General features: G+C 39.2%; 1 pseudogene; it reads left to right on the forward strand.

The window, feature by feature from the left end:
* Window positions 1-5557: 5557 nt before the first annotated feature.
* On the forward strand, window positions 5558-5916 carry LOC102826489 (annotated as a pseudogene).
* The last annotated feature ends 4366 nt before the right edge of the window (window positions 5917-10282 follow it).

Consider the following 10282-nt stretch of genomic DNA (forward strand, 5'->3'; position numbering starts at 1 on the left):
CAATTTTCCCTATATATTCACCGGTAATGCCTAATGTGGCTATGAGGACCCCCCTGGGATGGACTATGTTGGTTCCTGAGGGCTCACTGGTTCTCTGCGAGCGTGCTCCTTCTGAGAGCGTCTGCTCAGGGCCTGTTAGGTTCTGCATTGGGTGGCGCCCTCCACCCGGTAAGAACCGGGAGCAGGCGGGTGGAGGTTAAAAATGCTCATAACTTCTCAGTTGTTAGTTCTTTTAAAAAACCAAGTTCATAGAGTTGCCGCCTAATGTTTTATGTTTGCCCAAAAGCTGTCTGTCTACCAGGCTGGGGCCCCTATTGTGACCCTGTCCCATATTTCTCCCGAGCTCATGTACCTGTCCCACTGGTCAGGGGAGTGCCGCTGCCGGAACCTCGCATGATATATTTTTCTACTTTTGTAAATCTCTTTTTGTTTCTTGTAGTAGTGTTTTGTAGGGTTTTTTTTGTTTAGGTCTTTTGTTTCTCTGGTGAGATTTCTTCCGAAATATTTCATCCTTTAGGTAGCTATTTTAAATAGTATTGTTTTCCTAATTTCCTTTTTTGGAGCTGTGTTTATTAGTATAGAGGAATCCAACTGATTTTTGTATATTGATCCTGTACCTTGCCATTTTGCTGAATCTTCCAATGAGTTCCAGTAATTTTCTTGCTGTGTCTTTGAAATTTTTGATGTATAGGATCATATCCTCTGAAAATAGAAAGAGGTTTACTTCTTCTTTGCCAAGTTGGATGCTTTTAATTTCATTTTCTTGTCTTATAGCTTTGGCTAAGACTTCTAACACAATATTGAATAGGAGTGGTGATAAAGGGCATCTTTGTCTGTTTCCTGTTTGTAAAGGTTATATTTTCAGTTTCTCTCCATTGAGAGTAATGTTGATTGTTGGTTTTGTGTATATGCTTTTCATTATGTTGAGGAATATCCCTTCATTTCCTACTTTGTTGAGTGTTTTTATCAGGAAAGCGTGTTGGTTTTTGTAATGTGCCTTTTTTTGTGGTATGGCACTGTGGGTTAATGTGCCAGACTGCAAAGCCATTTGAACTGCAATGTCGGCAGTTCAAGCTCACCAGCTGCTCCTTGGAAACCCTATATAGGGTCTCCACGGGTCAGAACTGACTTTATGGCACTTAACAACAACATATAATCATGTGGTTCTCCTTTTTTATTTGTATGGTACATTATGTTGATTGTGTTTCTAATATTGAACCATTCTTGTATCCCTGCTGTGAATCCTGCTTGGTCACGATGTGTGATTTTTTGGATATATTATTGAATTCTATTGGCCAGGATTTTGTTGAGGATTTTTGCATCCATGTTAATGAGAGATATTGGTTTATGATTTTTCTTGTATGTGTGAGTCATGTCCTTGCCTGGTTTTGGTATGCTCATTTCATAAAATTAATTTGGGAGCTTTCCATCCTTTTCAATGTTTTGGAATAGTTTTAGTAAAATGGGTGTCAGCTTTTCTCTGAATGTTTGGTAACATTCACCAGTAAAGCCATCTGGGCCTGGACTTTTTTGTTATTGTTGGGAGTTTTTGAATGACCTGATCAATTTCCTCTTTTGTTATTCACCTGTTCAAGTTTTCTACTTCACTCTGTGACAGTTTATGTGGGTTATGTTTTTCTAAAAATCTATCCATTTCTTCCAGATTTTCAAATTTATTTGAGTACAAGCCTTATTTCCGTTGGTTTATCACCCATATCATTTCTCATGCACTTTATTTTGCCAATGGTTTGTCAGTTTTATTAGTCCTTTCAAAGAACCAACTTCTTGTCTTATTTAAGCTTTCTATTGTTTTTCTCTTTTAGATTTCATTTATTTCTGCTCTAATCTTCATTATTTTTTTTCTTGTGGTGACTACAGACTTACTTTGCTGGCCTTTTTCTAATTGTTTGAGGTGTGGTATTAATGTGCAGATTTTGGTTCTTTCTGTCTTTTGGATGTGTGCATTTATTGCTATAAAATGCCTTCTAACCACTGCTTTTTCTGTGACCCAAAGGTGTGGTGTATTGTGTTTTCATTCTTATTTGCTTCAAGAAATTATTTTATTTCATTTTTAAAATTTGTTTTATTACCCAGTGGCTTTTAAAAAGGATGTTATTGAATTTCCATGTATTTGTTTTGTTTCCTTGGTCTCCCTATTGTTGATTTCTAATTTTATAGCATTTTGATCTGAGAAGACAGTTTTTAGTATTTTGATGTATTTAAACTCATTGATACTTGCTTTGTGGCCTAACATATGGTCTCTTCTGAAGTATGTTCCATGCCCACTGGAAAATAAGTGTTGTTCAGTTGAGTGCTCTGTATAAATCTATGAGGTCAACTTGATTGTGTTGTTTAGTTTCTTTGTGTCTTTGTTGAGTTTATTTCTGGTTATTCTGTCCATTTTTGACAGTGGTATATTAAAATTTCCCAATGTTGTAGAGTTATCTGTTTCTTTCTTCAATTTTATTAGTTTCATATATTTGTTTTGAAGCACTTTCATAGATATTTATTATGGTTATGTCATCTTGTTCAAATGACCTTTTAATCCTGTGATAATGTCCTTCATTATCTCTTATGCTGGTTTTTGCCTTGAAGTCTATGTTATCAGAGATTAATATTGTCACTCCTGCTCGTTTTGGTTTGATTACTCCAGTAGCGAATTCTGAATTCTTCCTCGTTTTCCTTGACCTTTCTGTGAAACATTTGGATGTACCTCAGTATCATTCTCCTTAATTCTTATTCAGGTAGTTCCAGTGCCTCTTCTTTCTCAAAAGGTTTTTCTAGCTCTGCCTCTTTGTCATTTGATTGAGCTACTCTGTCTTGTTTTTTCATGTGAACAGAAATTTTCTGCTGCTTTCTAAGCATTGTGGTGTTATATTTGTATTAAGTTGATGAATGTATGTTGGTGTATTTTTAGGCACTCACCAATTGCTTCCTGGTAGGTGTGATCAGGAGATGTATTTTCTGTTCACTGTTCGTACATTTCAATTCAGAGTGGATTTACATCATTTCAGTTGTAGCTGCTGCTCTGGTGTATAGCAGCTGATATTGTCTCTTGCCCAATTGGTGAGGTTGTATAGGGTACTGTCGTGGTTTGGCTGTATGGCCACAGTTGCTGTCTTCTGTTGTGTGATGCAAGAAGAAGGAAAACTAAACAGCCCACACAGCAAAAATACGAAAGCCAATAGTTTTCTCTCCGCCAAAAAGTGGTGTGTTGCACCACCTACTGGCCTCTTACCTTTGTATCACCCAAGAAAGTTCAAAATGGCCACACTGAGTCTGGTGGGCCCACACAAGTCTCCTCCCTCCTTTCATTCCTTCCCCTCACCCCTTTTTTCTACCCCACATGTCTACTCAACCCCCTCTCCTAATGAGAGTCAGTCCAAGGCTGGCCAGGGTTGACTTTGCAGATTTGGATCAGAGCCTGCCCTAATGGTGCTCACAATCTCGGAATGGCTCCTCACTGTATGGAAAGTGGGAGATCCCATAGTGTTGTACGCTGGTCAGAAAAATAAATAAAATCTTACCTTTGTCTCTGTGAGCTACAGTTTGTTGTTGTTGTTGTTAAGTGCCCTTGAGTTGCTTCCAATCCATAGCAACCCTGTATAGGGTTTCCAAGGAGTGGCTAGTGAGCTTGAACCTTGTGATTCAAGCTGAACTTGCAGTCCAGCTCATTAACCCTCAGCACCACACCAAGACTCCACAGGTAGGTTTCTGCAATGTAGATTATGTTTTTTATGTCTGTAACGCTGCTCACAAACTCTCAAGATTTCTGCTGCAGGTTTTGTTGGCTGCCACTACTCGTCAGTCACCTCCTTTCTTGCTGCATCTATTCAACTCTTTCTCCCAGTAAGCACTTGATCCACTTTTCTATCCCTTCCTTTGGAGCTCCGAGTTTCAGGACCATCCTCTGTATCTTTCTCATGTGGTTTTCTGTATCCCACACAGCCTTTCTGCATAGTCCACCATCTTTCTTGACTCCCCATTTTGTTTTTGACAACTTCTAATATTCCTAGATTCATACTTAGTACATTCCATGTTCCATTTGTTAATGGATTATTTGTAGCTGTTTCTTCCCATTTTGAGTTGTGCTCCATCAACAAATTTAGGTCCCAAAAGCTTAACACTATCCACATCATTAAGGTCAACTCTACTTTGAGGAGGCAGGACTTCTCCAGTCATATCTTGAATGCCTTCCAACCTGAGGGGTTCATCTTCCAGCACTGTATCTAACAATGTTCCACTGATATTCATAAGGTTTTAAGTGTCTAACCATTCAGAAGTGTTCCACCTCTCCTTCCTAGCTGCCTTCCAGATAGAAGCCCTACTGAAACCTGTCTACTGTGGGTGCCTAGCTTCCAGCACCACAAGAAAGACAAGCCACCACAGTACACCAAACTGACAAATGCATGGTGGCCTCAAAGTAGAATTGATCTTAATGATGTGAAAGGAACAAAGCTTTCAGCATGTTCATTTGTTGATGGGGCATGATTCAAAATAAGAAGAAATAGCTGCAGATGACTATTGAATATTTGAATATGCAATGTATGAAATATGAATCTAGGAAAATTGAAAGTTGTAAAAAATGAAATGGAACACATATTAGCTCACATCAATGAGCTAATATAATCTTGTATTGGCCATTTTGAATCAGACAATCATATGCTTTACTGTGCCTGCAGGAATTACAAATTGAAGAGGAATGGTGTGGTATTCATCTTTAAAAAGAACATTTAAAGATCTATCTTGAAGTACAATACAGTCTGTGATAGGATAATATCTATATGCCTACAAGTATGACCATATAATACAATGTTATTCAAATTTATGCTCTAACCATCAAAGCCAGTGATGAAGAAAATGAAGAATTCTACCAACTTTTTCAGTCTGAAATTGATCAAACATGCAATCAATATGCATTGATTTGAATGTCAATGTTGGAAACAAAGAAGAGTGATCAGTAGTTGGAAAATATGGTCTTGGTGATAGAAATCACACTGGAGATAGCATGATAGAATTTTGCAAGACCAGCAACTTATTCATTGCAAATGACTTCTTTCAACAATGTAAGTGTGAACTTTACACATGGACCTCACCAGATGGAATACACATGGATCAAATTGACTATATATGTGGGAAGGGACGATGGAGATGCTCAATATCATTAGCCAAAACAAGGCCTGGAGCTGACTGTGGGACAGATCATCAGTTATTCATATGCAAGTTCAGGCTGAAGCTAAATAAAATTAAAACAAGTCCAAGAAGACAAAAATGCAACCTTGAGTGTATCCCACCTGAATTTAGAGATCATCTTAAGAAAAGATTTGTTGCAGTGAACACTAATGACTGAAGACCAAAGTAGTTGTGGAATGACATCAAGAACATCATACATGAAAAAAGCAAAAGGTAATTTAAAAGACAGCAAAGAACAGACCAAAGTGGATGTCAAAAAAGGCTCTGAGCTCTTTGCAGCTGCAGTTTTCCTTGCTTGGCCGCTCCTGCTCCTGACTCACTGCTGTTCGCTCTTGCCGAGGAACAAGTTGGTCAGGGAGCTGCCATGGCTTTTAAGGATACCGGAAAGATGCCCGTGGAACTAGAGGTGGCCATTCACCACATTAGAATTACCCTGACCAGCCACAACGTGAAGTTGCTGGAGAAAGTGTGTACTGACTTGATTAGTGGTGCAAAGGACAAGAACCTAAAAGTGCAGGGCCCAGTTAGGATGCCACCAAGACTCTGAGAATCACAACAAGGAAGACTCCTTGTGGTGAAGGTTCTAAGACCTGGGATTGCTTCCAGATGAGAATCCACAAGCTACTCATTGACTTGCACAGTCCTTCTGAGATTGTTAAGCAAATCACTTCCATCAGTATTGAGCCTGGAGAAGAGGTTGAAGTCACCATTGCAGATGCTTGAGTCAACTATTTTAATGAATTGAGTATCCATTGGTTGTTGTTGTTGTTGTTGTTGTTTTAAAGCCTCTGAAACTTACCCTTGAATATAGAGTAGCTAAAGCCAATGGAAGAAATGATGAAGTAAAGGAACTGTACAGAAAATTTCAAAGATAAACTTAAGAAGACAAATTAAATATAATGAAATGTATAAAGCCCTGGAATTGGAAAGCCAAAAAGGAAGAACATGCTCAGCATTTCTCAAGCTGACAGAACTGAAAAACAAATTCAAACCTTGACTTGAAATATTGAAGGATTCTACAGGAAACAAAATTTTTTTTTTTCATACTTATGATGTTTATTATTGAAGTTAATAGGTTACAGTTCAGGGTCAGAAATGCTCAGGGAACAGCTTCTAGTCAGGCAGACCTCTCTCTGCTTGGGAAAATTACAAAACTCTTTAAGGGCTGCTGATAAATGCTCACAGGGCACACTACTCCATCATAAGCCTCAGCCTGAAGGCATTTGACTCTAGCTTTGTGAATCAGCAAACCTAGCTCCCTCAATTAAGTGCCTGGAGGCACCCTATTCTGCAAGAAAGCCTCTTGACCAAAGTCACTCAGCTTTACTTGCTACGTGTACTGGGAAGGTCACCACTCTGTCTCATGTCCTAGCTCTTGGTTCTGCTGCTGCTGCTGTTTCTATGGGGAAAATATTGAATGGTGCATATACCATTAAAGAAAATGGAAGTAGTCTATACCAGAAAAAAACTGATCGATGTTCAACCATTTCAAGAAATAGCATATGATCAAGCACCAATGGCACTGAAGGAAGAAGCCCAAGCTTCACTGAAGACATTCGTTTAAAAAAAACAAAACAAAAAAAAAAAAAACAATGCTCCAGGAATTGACTGAATACAAATTTAGATGCTTCAACAAATGGATTCAGTTCTGAAAACACTCACGAGTCTATGCCAAGAAATTTGGAAAACAGATACCCAGCCAACTGACTAGAAGATATCCATATTTGCACTCATTCCAAAGGTGACCCAAAAGAATGCAGATATGATTGAACAATATCATTAATATCACATGGCCAATATAATGGACACTCAGGCAAAGCTTGTTTGCTTGCTTTCTTCTGGGTCTCGATCTTGCATCTGGGTCATTCTCCGACCTCCAGTGCTTTGGACTTGAGCCACTAGCCTGCTGTATTGTTTGCCTGCCTGTCTTCCTGCTGGACCTCCTTACCTGGCAATCTTGGTTCTTTTGACCTTGACTTTGGACTCTCCCACCTATATAATTGTGAGCCATTTCCTTGATATAAACTTCTCTTTATATATACATTTCTTATGGAGTTTAGTGGCTCCATGTGATAAGCACTGGACTGAGAACCACAAGGTCCATGGTTCAAACCTACCAGCTGCTCCATGGGAAAAAGGTTTAAGGCCTGAGAAACCTAATACACGGTCGCTATGAGTTGGAACCAACTACACAGCACTTAACAGCAGCAACAACAGCATACGTTTCACTGTTTTTGCTTCTCTAGCGAACCCAGCTTAAGACACTTGGTACCGAGAGTGGTTCTAGAAAATCAAAATCATAAGGATGACTTTTCTAAATTAGTTCTCAAGTCTGACTAATTTTAATGGCATTGATAACTCCTGCCTCCACTAGTAAAGAGTGTGAGGGTGCTGCTAATCCATGGTGTGAGGTGGCAATATTAATACATAAAGTATTGCCACCAATAGATCATGTATTGGAGAGAAACAAGGCTCTGGATTATCATGTGTATGATACTTGTCTGCAATTTTGTTAGGATTATAAGTATAAAGAAGTGGGTTGGTTGGTCCTACTTACAATAGAGCAAATGGTAAAAGAAAGAGAGAGATATGCTCAGGGCTAAGGATCACAGCTCAAACGCCACATAAAAGACCTCAAAGTTTCTACTTGTGCCCTGAAAGAAAGCTCAATTTCCTGTAATGGCAGAGCTGATATTTCCGAAAACCAATCCCAGAACCTTGTCATAAGAGTGGCTGAATTACAAAGCCAGCTCAACTCCCAACCTGGAATGGTGTCTTAAGCTAAAGTGGGATTGATTGGGAAGAAATGGGATCCTGAAACTTGAGATCCTGAAACTTGGGATGGGGACATTTGAGCAGCTAATCAGGAAGCTAAGGACATAGAACCCATAAATTCCATTGAATGACACTTGCCAACAACCTCATTCCCTTCCAACTGAAGAGATTTCACTATCAGTAAAAACATCTCTTCTGCCCACTCCTGTTGAGAGTAACTCAATTGTACCCACTGAGATGATGTCTGAGGCATCACCTAAAGCAGCTGTCTTGCAAGTAATTGCTGAATGTTTCCAGGAAACACATCCACCGATGATTGATTCTGGACCTATAACAAGATTTAAGTCCCATCGAGCCCAAAAAGGTGAAGTACAATTTGTGACCCAAGAAGAAGTACGTTATATTCCAAAACATCTGCTTGATTTTTCTGATATATACAAACAGAAACCAGGAGACTATGTGTGGAAATGGATATTAAAGGTGTGGGGTAATGGTGCAGGAACATAGGGTTGGATCAATCTGAGTTTATTAATATTGGTCAACTAAGAACAGATTCTTCATTCAATGTTTCAGCTTGAGAGACTAGGAGAGGATCTAATAGTTTATTTGGTTGGGTCATTGAAGCATGGATTCCATGGTGGCCTACAATACATCAAGTTGAAGTGCTAGACCTGCCTTGGTATTCTGTAGAGGAAGGAATCCAAAGAGTTTGGGAAATTGGTATGTTATAGTGGATTTATCAGGATAAACCCCTAAACCCACACATGGAGTGCCCACAGGACACATCTTTTACCACAACAGCGAGGAAGAAATTTGTGAAAGGAGCCCCAGTGTCTTTGAAGACTGCTGTAATTGCTATATTATGTAGCCAGATTTGACAGTGGGAACTGCCCAAATTGAATTAACACACCTAACCACTATGGAGCTGATTGGACCCTGTGGTGGTAGGGGCTAAGTGGCAGCAAGTAAATGACCAATACAAGGTGGGTATGGTTACTGTAAAGGACAGCAGAATCAAAGTGGTAATCAGAATAGTTTGACTTGTGTGGACTTATGGTGTTGGCTAAAATGGCAGGGTATCCTTAGGCGTGAACTAGATGGGAAACCTACTAAAATTTACTTGATTTGTACAAGAGGAAGAACTTGTATGTTTCAAGTGAATGGCAATCTAACTTGAATCGCTAGAATAGAGAGTCACAGCCTCTCAATCAATCTCCAGACTTGAGCCAATTTACAGACACACAACCCTTTGGATGAAGGGGTGGCTGGGTCCCCTTGAGGAAGAACCCCACTACACTGTCAGTTGCTGGTCTTTCTTCCAGCCTCCCCCAAAGGGATCTTCGATCATTTTATAAGAGTACACTGGGGGAAAGGGACTAATCAGCCTTTTGTGGGATTACTGGACACTGGTTTTGTCTTCTTACTGTGGGTCCAATGGGTCCCCAAACTCATTCTGTGGTGATTTCCCTGGTTCCAGACTTCATAATTGGAATAGACATGCTCAACAATTGACAGAAGCTCCACAGTGAATCCCTGAAATATGGAATAAGAGTTATTAAGGTTGGAAAAGCCAGGTGGAAACTAGTAGAACTACATTTACTTAGAAAAATAGTAAACCAAAGCAATACCACTACACTGAATGTTAATGGATTAAATGTACAAGTCAAGAGACAGAGTAGCAGATTGAAAAAGAAAACAGGACCCTTCAATATGCTGTCTACAAGAGACATACCTTAAACACAAAGACAAAAATAGATTAAGAATTAAAGGATGGAAAAAATATACCAAGCTAATTGCAATAATAAAAAAAAAAGAGCATTAGTGGCAATATTAATCTCTGATAAAATAAACTTTAAGGCAAAAACCAGCATAAGAGAATAAGAGACAAAGGACATTAACTCATGAATAAAGAGTCAGTTGAACACGAGGACATAACTGTAATAAATATCTATGCTCCCCAAAAAAGAGCCTAAAAATACATAAATCAAATCCTAATAGAATTGAAGAAAGAAACAGCTACAATAATAGTGGGAAATTTTAATACACCACTTTCAAAAAAGGACAGAACAACCAGCAGGAAAAAATCCAAAACAAAAATGGCAGTCTGATTAGCTACTACAAGAACAAGCAAGTTGTATGCTGGGGAGCCATTAAGGGAAGCAATCAAGTCCCTTCAGGACAAACCAAGACTGAAACTCAAAGGGAACACATGAGCAGGCATGTAAGCTTACTGGCAACCGCGTTGGTGAGTGAAGAGGGGGAAAGGCAGCAATAAAGATATAGGCTGAGTTCCATCATGTTCCATAGATTCCCA

This window comes from Chrysochloris asiatica, unplaced genomic scaffold (genome assembly GCF_000296735.1).
Source record: "Chrysochloris asiatica unplaced genomic scaffold, ChrAsi1.0 scaffold00404, whole genome shotgun sequence".
Taxonomy (NCBI): domain Eukaryota; kingdom Metazoa; phylum Chordata; class Mammalia; order Afrosoricida; family Chrysochloridae; genus Chrysochloris; species Chrysochloris asiatica.